This window comes from Pan troglodytes, chromosome 7 (assembly GCF_028858775.2).
Source record: "Pan troglodytes isolate AG18354 chromosome 7, NHGRI_mPanTro3-v2.0_pri, whole genome shotgun sequence".
In the NCBI taxonomy this organism is placed as follows: domain Eukaryota; kingdom Metazoa; phylum Chordata; class Mammalia; order Primates; family Hominidae; genus Pan; species Pan troglodytes.
Window position 1 is genome coordinate 138,003,307 of NC_072405.2, and position 14,503 is coordinate 138,017,809.

At 44.2% G+C, this 14,503-nt stretch overlaps 1 long non-coding RNA gene across 1 annotated transcript in view; it reads right to left on the reverse strand.

The window, feature by feature from the left end:
• LOC129135886 (uncharacterized) overlaps positions 1-12,907 on the reverse strand; it is a 34,112-nt gene extending 21,205 nt beyond the window's left edge. Inside the window, exon 1 of the long non-coding RNA XR_008536968.1 lies at positions 12,765-12,907. This is a non-coding gene — a long non-coding RNA (uncharacterized LOC129135886). The remainder of the gene's footprint in view (positions 1-12,764) is intronic.
• Between the last annotated feature and the right edge of the window lie 1,596 nt (positions 12,908-14,503).

The following is a 14,503-nucleotide window of genomic DNA, read 5'->3' on the forward strand; positions in this document are numbered from 1 at the left end:
TGTAATCCCAGCACTTTGGGAGGCCGAGGTGGGTGGATTGCTTGAGCTCAGGATTCCAAGACCAGCCTGGGCAACATGGTGAAACCCTGCCTCTACCAAAAATACCAAAAATGCCAAAAATCAGTTGGACGTGGTGGCATGCACCTGTGGTCCCAGCTACACGGGAGGCTGAGGTGGGAGGACTGCTTGAGCCCAGGAGGCAAAGGTTGCAGTGGGCGGAGATTGTGCCACTGCACTCCAGCCTGGGCAACAGAGGGAGACCCCATCTCAAAAAAAAAAAAGCAAAACTATATGATCCAGCATTTCCATCCATCAATAGATAGATAGACCCAAGATAAAAGAACACATATATTCACACAAACATTTGTACAGAAATGGTCATAGCAGTATTATTCGCAATCCCCAAAAAGTAGAAACAACCCAAATGCCCATCAATGGATGAGTGGATAAATAAAATGTGATATATCCATACAATGAAATATTATTTATCAATAAAAGGAAGTGAAGTACTGATAATACTATACCACGGATGAACTTTGAAGTGATTATGCCACATTAAAGCAGCCAGGACAAATGACCACACATTGTATGATTCCATTAATATGAAATGGCTAAAATAAGCAAACTCATAAAGACAGAAAGTAAGTTGATGTTTGCCAAGGGCTGAATATGTTGTGGGAAATGGGGAGTAACTGCTAATAAGTACAGGGTTTCTTTGGAGGGTGATGAAAATGTTGTAAAATTGATTGTGGCCAGGCACTACAGCTCACACCTACAATCCCAGCTACTCTGGAGGCTGAGGTGCGAGGATGGCTTGAGCCCAGGAGTTCAAGACTAGCCTAGGCAACATAGTGAGACCCTGTCTCTAAAAGGTTTTCTAAAATTAGCCAGGTGCATATGCCTGCAGTTCCAGATTCTCAGAAGCCAGAAGTGGGGAGGATCTCTGGAGTTCAGGAGTTTGGGACCACGGTAAGCTATGATTGTGTTACTGCACACCAGTTTGGGTGACAGAGCGAGACCCCTTCTCTCAAAACAAATAAATAAGATTGTGGTGATAGCTGTACAACCCTGTGAAAAACTAAAAATTGTTGAACCATGCACTTTAAGTGCATGAATTTTATGGCATGTGAACTTTATCTCAATAAGGCTGTCATTACCAAGCTAAAAAGGGAGGCAGGTGCATGAGCACATATGTGTCTAATATTAGCTAAAATTGTATCACCATTATTAAACAAACTTTTAAAAAATACCTTCTTTCTGAGAATGCAATTCTTCCTTATAATCAGAACCATGAATATACCAGGAAACTTTTTAAATCAGGGAACAAATGCCTACGAAGGACAGGCACAAGCCAGAAAGGGACTATGGATGAATTAAGTGGGCTGAGCATATGGGAGCGGTGGAGACTGGGGCAAACTGAACAGCTCCTGGCCCTTTTAAAAGAAATCGGCTGCTCCTCAACTTCCATCCACTTCTGAATGCAGTTCCAGAATTACCAAATCTGCCTGTTTAAGGAAAGGCACAAATTCAGATTGTTAATGTGAAATCTATTGACTTGTAAGTGTTGGCACCTATTTTTAAATGTTATAAATGCTGAGAGGGTCAAAACCTGTCATCCAAGCCAACCTACCAGTAAGCCAGACTTGGTCCTCAAGCAAGTTTGCTGCCTCTGCTTTGAGTACTTTAGCATGACTTTCAAAACCTCCCACCTCCCCCTCGCCCTGCCTAAACCCACTTTACCCCTCACCACCACTGCAAGAAGTTATCCAAGCTATGAAGAGAGACAGAAGAATTCATACATAAATAAAGAGTCCCAAAACATTCTCAAAGATGCCAAAGTCAGGCTAGGGTGGCATGGAGAGGGAGTGGGGCATATAAAGTTTTTGATTCCTAATCTAATTAGAGAGCCCTATAACAGATTCTTTGTTCAAAGACCAAATTTAATTTACAATTTTATATCTCCAATGAAGTCAGCTTTTATTAATTTCCAGCACAGTATTTGGATATACTGGCCAGAACTTCAATGAGTTCCTATTTAGTGTTTAATCTTCTAATGCATTCCAATTAATTATTTCAGTTTTATGGCAAACTGTCTTCAGCCAACATCCAAGCTGGACACCCCATGCCTCTCCACTCACCCAAAAAACCAGCTCGGGAGGTGTCAATATAATGACTTAAGTTGCTGAATGGTAAAGGACAGGATTGGAAGGAAATTGCGCCTGCAATTATGCACTAATGCTTCACCAGAGAAGCAGATGGCATTCCTTGCATAAATTATTATTTATCCTTGGAATTCCCCTCTGCCTATTACCAAATCAACCCTTGAAAACAAGTCTTTGTTGGGTCTGTGAAGTCCCCTGGCCAGTTTCCAATGTCTGCTCCCTCCCTCACATCCCACCCTCCAGAGCTGCAGCGAGGGTAAGAATTCCAACATGGCCCACAGGCAAGGGTTTCCGAAAGCATCGACGTTCTAAATACGTTTGGACGGAGGTGCACAGAAAGGCGTCCGCTTTATTTTGCAGACTGGGAATCCAGATGCAATGACCACAAGCAGAAAGCGTGGAGCAGAACCTCCCAGCCTCGGCTGTATCCCCAGTGATAAGGCTTGCCACGTGTGGACGTCACCAGGTTGCCCACCACAGCACGGGGCTTAGGCTGTACCGTGCATTCTCTCATGGAATCCTTGAACAAGGATTGAGGTGAGCAATGATGTTCCGCTTTGAGGAAATGAAATGAAGAAACCAGAGACTCTGAGACAAAGAAAAGGGCTTTGGGTTTTTTTGTGTTTTTTGGCTTTTTATTTATTTATTTATTTATTTTGTACAGATGAGGTCTCACTTTGTTGCCCAGATTGGTCTCAAAGAATGGTGCTTTGGATTAGATCTTATTGTGATGAAAAATAAAAAAAAATTAAAAATTTTTTAATTTAAAAAGAATACTGCTTTTTTTTTTTTTTTTTTTTTTTTTAACAGGGTCTCTCTCTATAGCCCTCTCTATAGAGTGTACAGTGGCACAATCTCAGCCCACTGCAACCTCTGCCTCCCAGGTTCAAGCGATCTTCCCACCTCAGCCTCCTGAATAGTTAGGACTACAGGCATGTGCCACCACGCCTGGTTAATCTTTTGTAGAGATGGCGTTTCGCCATGTTGCCCAGGCTGGTCTTGAACTCCTGAGCTCAAGCGATCTGCCCACCTCAGCCTCCCAGAGTGCAGGGATTACAGGTGTGAACCACCATGCCCAGCCAGAACACTGTTAACCTTAACATCAACAGGCAGCTACCATTTTCGAGTGCCTGCAATGTCATTTAACCTTCAGGACAGCTCTGGGAGACAGCTATAGTTGTTGCCATTTTCTGCAGATTGAGAAACTGAGGCTCAGTTAAGTGACGTAATTCTAAGGCACCACACCCAGTCAAGCGCAGTGACAGAATTCGAACTCTGGCTTGTAGAGATTCACAGGACTGCCAAGGCTTACGCTAACCCATTTCTTCTCCTGTGCACCATCATTGCCTCATTCTCTGCCCTCATTTTCTTTACTTATTTTTATTTATTTTTTTTATTTTTTGAGATGGAGCTTCACTTTTGTTGCCCAGGCTGGAGTGCAATGGCACGATCTCGGCTCACTGCAACCTCCACCTCCCGGGTTCAAGAGATTCTCCTGCCTCAGCCTCCTGAGTAGCTGGGATTACAGACATGCACCACCACGCCCAGCTAATTTTGTATTTTTAGTAGAGACGGGGTTTCTCCATGTTGGTCAGGCTGGTCTCGAATTCCCTACCTCAGGTGATCCACCCGCCTCGGCCTCCCAAAGTGCTGTGATTGCAGGCGTGAGCCACCGTGCCCAGCCGCTCTGCCCTCATTTTCTCCCCAAAACCAAAGTCTACTTTACAAGCACAGATATTACTAACTTGTCTTACGAAACTTTCCAGAAGAAAGAGAAAGAATATATGTTTTAGCAAGCCCCTTGGAGGACAAGGATTTGTCCATTTTTCTGTATCCACTGTCTCGATACTCATGGTGCCTTTTACCCCTTGGCATTATGCCCCAGGAAAGTGGCAAAAGTAAGAGGTAACCTCTCCTTCCTTCCTTATTTCCCTAAGGAAATTTGCTCTGGTCACCAGCAGCAGAGAAATAGAAAGCGCCGGGCACCTGGCTCGACTGGGGCAGTGACAGGGCAGAGGCGGCCCAGGTTATGATATCAAAAGGTTTCTGGTGCTGAATCTCATGACTACTATTCACCGTGTGAGTTTAAGCAAGTTCCTGCAACACCTCAATTTTCCCCATCTGTTAAATGGAATTTTAACCTACACCTCCTAGGATTACTATGGAGATTTAAGGAGGCAATGCAGTGGGGCTTTCTAACCTTTTTAACTCACTGAGATACATTTCCCGTATCGTCCAAGTGCAGACACACACACACACACACACAGAGAGAGAGAGAGAAAAGAATACTTCATCAGCAACACACTTTGATATTTTCTGTGCCAGCCCATTTTGTGAAATTGCTCATCATGATTCATTAAATTCATTTCTTATTTACTATTTTTCAATTTTTATACATGCAGGGGGCTCAAGTGAGGATTTCTTTCATGTATACATTGCATAGTCATCAAGTCTGGTCATTAAATGTATTCATTATCCAAATAGTGAACATTGTTAAATTGATTTCATGATCCACTAAGGGGTCATCATTTGCCATTTTAAAACTCTGACAGTATGAGCTTCTCCCTAGCCCAGTTCCTGTTATCATCTTCCCATTCTTCCCTTCCTTCTTCAATTCAGATAGGATTTTCCTCCAGAGGGATTATAAAGTTGCGAGGAAAGCACCTGCAGGGGGTGCTGTTCCACACTGTTGTTGAAGTGTGGTTTGGTTTTTATTTCGTTGCATTTGCTTTTCAGTCAATAAGGGCAATTCATCTGGAATGACTCCCATCCTCGTCACCCTTGCTCCAACAATGTCGGGGCCCAGCTCATCAACAAGGACACCTGAACAGAGCCCTACCCGTCGATGGAACCGAAGCAAGGGCAAGGAAGAGTTCTCAACTCTTCTCTCTATATGCGATTAAAACTGGGTTAGGCTAGGTGTGCCCTCAGCTCAGAAGCTCTCTCTAATAGCATTCCTTCACTAAGCATTTACAGAGTGCCTACCACGTGCCAGGCATTGTGCTGGGCTCTGGAGACCACCTACTCTGTGAATGGCACCTTGAGGCTTGATGGGTGAGAATGCGAGTAAAACGCAATCCATACTGACCCCAGAAGCTTCTCCTCAAGGAATCAGACATTAAAAAGCACAAAAACTATAAAGTTGATTTTTTTTTTTTTGAGACAGAGTCTTGCTCTGTCACCCAGGCTGGAGTGCTGTGGCACCATCTGGGCTCATGACAACCTCCACCACCCAGGTTCAAGCAATTCTCCTGCCTCAGCCTCTCGAGTAGCTGGGATCACAGGCATGCGCCACCATGCCCTGCTAATTTTTGTCATTTTTAGTAGAGACAGGGTTTCACAATCTTGGCCAGACTGGTCTCGAACTTCTGACCTCAGGTGATCTGCCCGCCTCAGGCTCCCAAAGTGATGGGATTACAGGCATGAGCCGCCGCATCTCTGGCCAAAACTTGAATTTTGTTTGTTTTGAGACAGGATCTCACTCTGTCATCCAGGCTGGAGCACAGTGACACAATCTTGGCTCACTGCAGCCTCAACAGCCATGGCTCAAGCAATCTTCCTCCTCCACCTCAGTTTTCCAAGTAGCTAGGATTACAAGCATGAGGCACTGCACCCAGCTAATTTTTTTTTTTAATTTTTTTGTAGAGACAGGGTCTTACTATGTTGCTCAGGCTGGTCTCAAACTCCTGGGCTCAAGCGATCTGCCGGCCTTGGCCTCCCGAAATGCTGGGATTACAGGTACGAGCCACCACGCCTGGCCAAACTTGTATTTTCTAACACAGAAGAATGAGGGGATGGTTTAAACTCTCAAGGGAAGGGGAAAGGATCATGAAAAGCTCCTACAGGAAGATGCTTGAGTTGGATTACTAAGACATATGAGCAGAGATGGCAGGCTGGCAGCCTGAGGGCCACCTCTGCCCATAGACATGCTTTGCTTCTCCATATCATTTTTTTTTCCAACACACTGCTGCTGGCTTGAAATCTCCACATAATTCTCACAATAAGTTGTTAACATTTTAAAACCTGGATTTCCACCTTCCCTGAAAAACTGGAAGCATTTCCACCCATGGGCCCATATTTCAGGGTAACCACCAGAGCAGGTGCCAAATGGGAGCCACCAGACCTACACAGGCAAATGCTCTCCAGTTTACCAGTCTCCACCACTCCCTATTGTAGTCTTCGTTCACATTTCCTGCCAAACCTCTGTAAGCATCTGAGTTGGCAACCCTTGATGTGTTAGCAGAAAATGTAGATCAGAAGTTAGAAAGAGTTTCTAAACCTGGGTGTTGATTTACGCTTTATGCTTTGAAGGAAAACAGTTTTTCCAATGCCCAGATCCACTCACCAAGACAAAAAAAAAAAAAAAAAAAAAAAAAGCAAGCTGTAGATTTCAGTAGCAGCCTTGTCTAGCCAGCAATAAAAGTGCCCTGGGTTTCCAGGACCACACCCCAGGGATTAGCCCCGGGGCATCATATGAATTCAGTGAAAGGAGGGAAATCCTAACATAAAGCGTTGATTCGTATTAAATAGGAACAATGCCTAATTCTGCCTTCCTGAACTTCCAGAATTTTGCTTTTTCTGAATAGAGTGATCTGCAAAACAGCATACACTTGGAATAGTAAGTCGTGCAAGAGTTGGAGACAGGAAAGGGGTGGGTTTGGAATTGTCTCCAAACATTAGATAATCTCTTTGTGATTCTAAACCTCAACTTGACAAGCTTGTATTAGTCCACAATTTTTCACACTTGATGAAGTGATAAAGGACATCAATTTCATGGAACTCACTATGAAACACCATGAAATATTGATACATTTAACTTAAAACAGCTCAATACATAACTTTCTGCTAAATCTGGAACTCACATTAACAATTGCTAACATTTGCTGAGTGTGGACCAGACAGCAGGCTCTGTGCTGAGTGCCTTATCTCACTTAATTCCTGTAACACCTTCAATAAGATAGGTGCTGCAATTATAGTAATCCCATTTTACAGATGAGAAAAGTGAGATTCAGAGAAGTCATGTGACTTGACAGATTTATCAGGTGATCACGACAGAGTAGTTCTCCAACCAAGCTGATTCAGCAACCTGTCCTCATATTCTAGATTCTTGTGTAGCCAAAAAGTTATTGAGAAAGTCTGCCCATTGACTTCATTCTCTTACCCAGTGTAGAGTCAGCATACATTCATTCACATTAACTATGGGCCAGACTTGATTCCTGGCCTTGGGACTTTTTTTTTTTTTTTTTGGCAGGGGCTGATAACATTCTATTTTATTTATTTATTTATTTCTGTCTCTTTTCTTTTAATTATACTTTAAGCTCTGGGATACATGTGCAGAACATGCAGGTTTGTTACATAGGTATACACGTGCCATGGTGGTTTGCTGCACCCATCAACCCATCATCTACATTAGATATTTCTTCTAACGCTACCCCTCCTCTAGACCCCCGGGACATTTATAATCTCATGAAGAAGAGAAAAAGGAGGCCTTTCTCTGATAGCTAGAAAACCACAGTTAGTCTATTTTAGCCGGAGACCCTGGATTCCACCCTGAGAACAAAGGTTTATGTTTCAGAACAGCTTAATTAGATGTTTTCCAGAACTTTTTCTGGCTCCATACTTTTATGATTCTGTAAGATGATCATGGGAAAAGGAAGAGTCCACAGAGAAAATGGGGCTTGAACTTGGGCCGGGAGGAAAGGTGGTTCCTAGATAAATCAAGAAGAGAAGAGACAGTAAGTCTGGGGAACTGCCTGAACCAAAGTGCTGAGGTGGAAACTTGTGTGTCACTCAGAGTGGCTGTAAATAGACCTGTTTCTCTGAAGTGCAGAGTTGGTAAGAAATAGGGTAAGATAAGGAGGAGGCCAGATGCATGAGGGCTTGGAATTCCAAGCTCATAATGGAAAACCTCATTTTGGACCATGGGGGTCAACTGAAGAATTTTAAATGAAGAGGAAAATTAATCAGTGTGCAAGGTTAAATGGAGTGGCAGAGACTAGGAGCTATTAGGAATCTACTGCAAGATGATTCTAACAGCCATAGGTAGTGGGTAAAAGAGGAAAGTGAGCCAATAAGGGAAACAGAAGAACAAGTTGAATATGTGGGAATATAATCAGGAGAATGTGGAGTGAACCCAGGGATTCTCAGCCTCAGCACTGGTGACATTTTGAGCCCCACTCTCTGTTGTGGGAGCTGTCCTGTGCAATGTAGGACATTTGGCAGCATCCTTGGCCTCTACCCACTAAAAATGCCAAGTAGTAAGGCCCCATCCCTTAGTGACAACCCAAAATGTCTCCAGACATTGCCAATTGCCTCTGGTTGAGACCCACTGATTTATGGAAATCAAAAGAATAATCATTTCCAAAAGCCTGACAGCAAACAGCAAAGTCCAAAAATAAAATGAGAACAAGGCCATTGGCTTTGGTGGTTGGAGGTCATGAGATACCTTCAGGAAAGCACCTTCTATAATATCAAGTCCATGTAGAAGACGTTACAGAGGAAACAAACAATATAAAAGTGAAAACAACCAAGGGTGAGCTACTCTCAGAAAGTATGCCTTTGAAAAGAAAGTCAGAAGCCATAGCTTGGGATCTCTGCAGATCCCTAAAAGAATAGATTCCTATTCTACTGACTTTCTATGAAGATCAAATTGTAAAAAGCAAAAGTTTCTCTCCAAGGGTTTCCTTTGCAGTGACCTGTATGTCCAACCACGCAAGGGCCCATTGTGGGGACATATGTTGTCCAAAAGGACCATAGCAGAGACAGGCTAGTGAGCCAAAGTGTGGAAACTTTTGAGACTGGCTTGAGCTTGGCACTTATAGAACAATAAACCAAGCCTTTGAAGGGGTTCAACAAAGGAACCATTTGTCCACTCTAGTAGCTACAAAGTAAGGCAGGGTTGCAGCAAAGAACAAAAAAATAAAAGAAGGCCAAGCTGGAGGTATGACCAGAGTTTACTAGGTCCATTCTGAGACCTTCTGCTAGGGTCTGAGATCTAGAAGACAGTGAATAAGGAAACAAACCCAAAACTCAATGCAACACAGGATATGGAAGCTCTCAGGCCTGACGTTAAAAGCATCTACTATTTTTTTTCTCAGCTACTTTAATGAATGCAGTATACTAAAAGCCAGGAGGGGAAGGGACAACACTAAGCAAAAAACATGCATTTTTTAAAATGCACAGATTTTCTTCACTGCCGTTTTTGTTATCATTCCTATGAATTAGTGATGCCGAATTTCATTTTCTCATCCGCTGAAGAGCTTTCCTGTGTTCCTCTCATTGGAACACATGGTTGGCATTAAAATGCTTGTGAGAACTTCTCTTCCTTTAACATTCCCTGGCTAGCTTGGTTTTTAATCTAACAGCCCTTCTTTCAAAATGATCTTTCCACTGGAGATAGATATTTATCATTCTCTTCCTTCACCTCATCTCTTGACAGGCCGCACGTGACTTGAAGGAATTTTTAAAATAACAGCTCAGCCACCCTGAGGGGCTTCAGTCTCACCCCTAAGTTCGCTGGCTTTTTCTTCACCATGTCCAGTTGCTTTCCATCTTATTAACTGCTCTTTTCACTAGAGGATCAACTCAGTAGGAAATTTTTTGAGAGGTGGAGAAAGAGATGTTCAAAGAAGGTGTTGGGGTCGGGGGAAACTGGTTTTATTTTATACAAGTCACACATTCTGAATCTTCCCTTTTGTGTCTCTGGGGAGAAAGGAGAAAGTTTGATCAAATTGCTCATTATTTCTGCACTTCTTTCTTTTTTCCTAAGTATAAAAATATATGACTACTACTGTGAGACTATGTGATTGTGAGAATGAACGATTCTTTTTTTTTTTTTTTTTTTTTTTGAGACGGAGTCTCGCACTGTCACCCAGGCTGGAGTGCAGTGGCACGATCTTGGCTCACTGCAACATCTGCCTCCCGGGTTCAAGCAATTCTCCTGCCTCAGACTCCTGAGTAGCTGGGACTACAGGTGCGCTCCACCACCCCCAGCTAATTTTCGTATTTTTAGTGGAGACGGGGTTTCACCATGTTGGTCAGGCTGGTCTCGAACTCCTGACCTCATGATCCTCCCACCTCGGCCTCACAAAGTGCTAGGATTACAGGCACGAGCCACCGCGCATGGCCAAGAATGAATGATTATTTGTGCCTTCCTATGTGAAAAAAAAAAATGTTTCCTCTAGCTACACACTATTCTGTTCTGTGAGGCCGCCCCATCAGACTGTTGATCTAGAGTCCCAACCCCGGCCCTCCAGGAGACCTGCCTGTTCTTAGAAGCCCAACCCACTCAGCAGCAGCTCCAAATAACAGGGGGAGCCAACAAAAAAGAGTGCTGTTAGAGCAACAAGCAAGGGGCAATTAGTCAGAAGGCAACTTCCATGGTCTTCCAAAAAAAAATTGAGGTGAAAGACCAAAGATGTCCCTAAAATGTCTTCCTAAAAGATAAACTTCATCAACTACCTCTGACTGGTCAGGATTAAGAACCACTTTCAGGCCAGGTGTCATGGTTCACGCCTGTAACTCCATCTACTCCGGAGGCTGAGGCAGGACGATTGCTTCAGGCCGGAGGATTGCTTGAGGCCAGGAGCTGGAGACCAAGCCTGAGCAACACAGTGAGACCTCATCTCCACCAAAAATGTACCTCTATTAAAAAAAAAAAGAAGAAGAAGAAGGAGAGGAGGCTGGGTATGGTGGCTAATGCCTTTGTAATCCCAGAACTTTGGAAGGCTGAGGCAGGAGAATCACTTAGGCTGAGGCAGGAGAATCACCAGAGTCTAGGAGTTTGAGACCAGCCTGGGCAACATAGTGAGACCCCCATCTCTACAAAAAAAAAAATTCAAAAATTAGCCAAGCGTGGTGTTTGTGCCTGTAGACCCAACTACTCAGGAGGCTCAGGTAGGAGGATCACCTGAGTCCAGGGAGGTCGAGGCTGCAGTGAGTCATGATTATTCCACTGCCTTCCAGCCTAGACTACAGGGTGAGACCCTGTCTTAAAAAAAAAATTAAAGAAGAAGAAACTCTCTTTTCTTTTCTTTCTTTCTTCTTCTTCTTTTCTTTTTTTTTTTCTTTTTTTTTTTTTTAGAGATGGCACGTCACCACATTGCCCAGGCTGTTGTCGAACTCCTGGCCTCAAACGATGCTCCCACTTGAGCCTCCCAAAGTGCTGGGACTACAAGCATAAGCCACCACACACGGCCTTTTCCTTTCTTTTTCTATTTCTCAATGGATTTTTCCAATGGACACGTATCACTTTGGTAGTTATATATGATACTAGTTGTAATCTCAGCCATTTTTCAATCCAGCAAATGTCTATTCTAAGTCAAATATGTCTCAAAAATTACTAAAAGAAAATCAGTTATGTCCTTTAACCTGGCTGAGGTCTGGCTTTGTTTTCTCTCATGTAAAAATGGAGATGGCACAAAACAACTCCAAGCTGTTACTTGAAAGTAACACCTCAGGTGATGTCACCAGCCTGAGGGAGAGTGAGGTTAAGTTCTGAACCCACAGGCATTATATCTGCCTGGGGTTCACATGCCCTACACTGGACTGGCATAATTTGAGAGTCAGATCCGAAGATGTGGTATATCCGCCATCTTTAGCAACTTTCAAAAACTACCCTATGAGGTCAAGCTGGACCTACTTTTGGTTTTGTGATTGTTGTTTGTTTGTTGTTGAGGGTTTTCTTTGAGGGGCGGGGAGTGCATGCCCCTGTGGAGAGCACTCATTTAGCTTCAATTAGAGTAATGCCAAAAGTGCCAGATTCCTGGGAAATCAGCCTACAACGCTCCTGCGGGAAGGACCCTCCACTGCCAGAAGTCCTTAGGGCATCTAAGGATCAGACACCGTCAGGGATTCTTTGCCCCTTAAAAACCTACTTGACTAGGGACACGTGCCAGGTAAATTTCCTTCACATTTACTTCAACCTTATTGCATACTCATTTTAGTATTAAAACCTTTAATAAAATGCTCCTATTCCTTCACACTTTTTTTCTATGAGATCTCAAATACCCCTTCTTGCTATTAAAAAAAATCACTTATTATTCACCAGCCCAATATTTTAAAAGTAAAAATAATAAGCCAAGGCCAGGAGCGGTGACTCGCACTTGTATTCCCAGCAGTTTCAGAGGCAAAGGCCGAAGGATCGCTTTAACCGAGGAGTTTGAGACCAGCCTGGGCAACATGACCAGACTGCCTCTCTACAAAAAGTTTAAAAAATTAACCGGGTGTGGTGGTGCACTGCACTCCCAGCTACTGGGCTGGGGTATCAGGCTGAGGTAGGAGGTTTGCTTTGAGCCCGGGAGATCGAGGCTGCAGTGAGCTTTGATTGTGCCACTGCACTCCAGCCTGGGTGACAGAAGGAGACCCTGTCTCAAAAATAATAAGAAGAATAATTAATAATAATAGGCCAAACCAAATACCCATCACCTTCTGCTGTGCCTTCCCTTTCCCCAATAAATCCAGTGTCTTGCTTTCAAATTTTGTGGTTAAAAAAGATGATGAGTTTCTAAGACGTGGGGGCTAAACCTTGTTTGGCTGTTTTAGGGTTTGTTGGAATTTTTTTTTTGTCTATGTACTTGTGAATTATTTCACGTTTGCCATTACCGGTTCTCCATAGGGTGATGTTCATTAGCAGTGGTGATAGGTTAATTTTCACCATCTCTTATGCGGTTGAATAGTCACCTCTGAACCACTTTTTCCTCCAGTAACTCCTCTTTCTTCGGACCTTCTGCAGCCAACCTGAAAGAATAACAAGGAGGTGGCTGGAAACTTGTTTTAAGGAACCGCCTGTCCTTCCCCCGCTGGAAACCTTGCACCTCGGACGCTCCTGCTCCTGCCCCCACCTGACCCCCGCCCTCGTTGACATCCAGGCGCGGTGATCTCTGCTGCCAGTAGAGGGCACACTTACTTTACTTTCGCAAAACTGAACGCGGGTGCAACCCAGAGAGGGGGCGGAGGGAAAGACGCTTTGCAGCAAAATCCAGCATAGCGATTGGTTGCTCCCCGCGTTTGCGGCAAAGGCCTGGAGGCAGGAGTAATTTGCAATCCTTAAAGCTGAATTGTGCAGTGCATCGGATTTGGAAGCTACTATATTCACTTAACACTTGAACGCTGAGCTGCAAACTCAACGGGTAATAACCCATCTTGAACAGCGTACATGCTATACACGCACCCCTTTCCCCCGAATTGTTTTCTCTTTTGGAGGTGGTGGAGGGAGAGAAAAGTTTACTTAAAATGCCTTTGGGTGAGGGACCAAGGATGAGAAGAATGTTTTTTGTTTTTCATGCCGTGGAATAACACAAAATAAAAAATCCCGAGGGAATATACATTATATATTAAATATAGGTCATTTCAGGGAGCAAACAAATCATGTGTGGGGCTGGGCAACTAGCTAAGTCGAAGCGTAAATAAAATGTGAATACACGTTTGAGGGTTACATACAGTGCACTTTCACTAGTATTCAGAAAAAATTGTGAGTCAGTGAACTAGGAAATTAATGCCTGGAAGGCAGCCAAATTTTAATTAGCTCAAGACCCCCCCCCCAAAAAAAAGGCACGGAAGTAATACTCCTCTCCTCTTCTTTGATCAGAATCGATGCATTTTTTGTGCATGACCGCATTTCCAATAATAAAAGGGGAAAGAGGACCTGGAAAGGAATTAAACGTCCGGTTTGTCCGGGGAGGAAAGAGTTAACGGTTTTTTTCACAAGGGTCTCTGCTGACTCCCCCGGCTCGGTCCACAAGCTCTCCACTTGCCCCTTTTAGGAAGTCCGGTCCCGCGGTTCGGGTACCCCCTGCCCCTCCCATATTCTCCCGTCTAGCACCTTTGATTTCTCCCAAACCCGGCAGCCCGAGACTGTTGCAAATCGGCGCCACAGGGCGCAAAGGGGATTTGTCTCTTCTGAAACCTGGCTGAGAAATTGGGAACTCCGTGTGAGAGGCGCGGGGGTGGGACGGTGGGGTACAGACTGGCAGAGAGCAGGCAACCTCCCTCTCGCCCTAGTCCAGCTCTGGAACAGGCAGACACATCTCAGGGCTAAACAGACGCCTCCCGCACGGGGCCCCACGGAAGCCTGAGCAGGCGGGGCAGGAGGGGCGGTATCTGCTGCTTTGGCAGCAAATTGGGGGACTCAGTCTGGGTGGAAGGTATCCAATCCAGATAGCTGTGCATACATAATGCATAATACATGACTCCCCCCAACAAATGCAATGGGAGTTTATTCATAACGCGCTCTCCAAGTATACGTGGCAATGCGTTGCTGGGTTATTTTAATCATTCTAGGCATCGTTTTCCTCCTTATGCCTCTATCATTCCTCCCTATCTACACTAACATCCCACGCTCT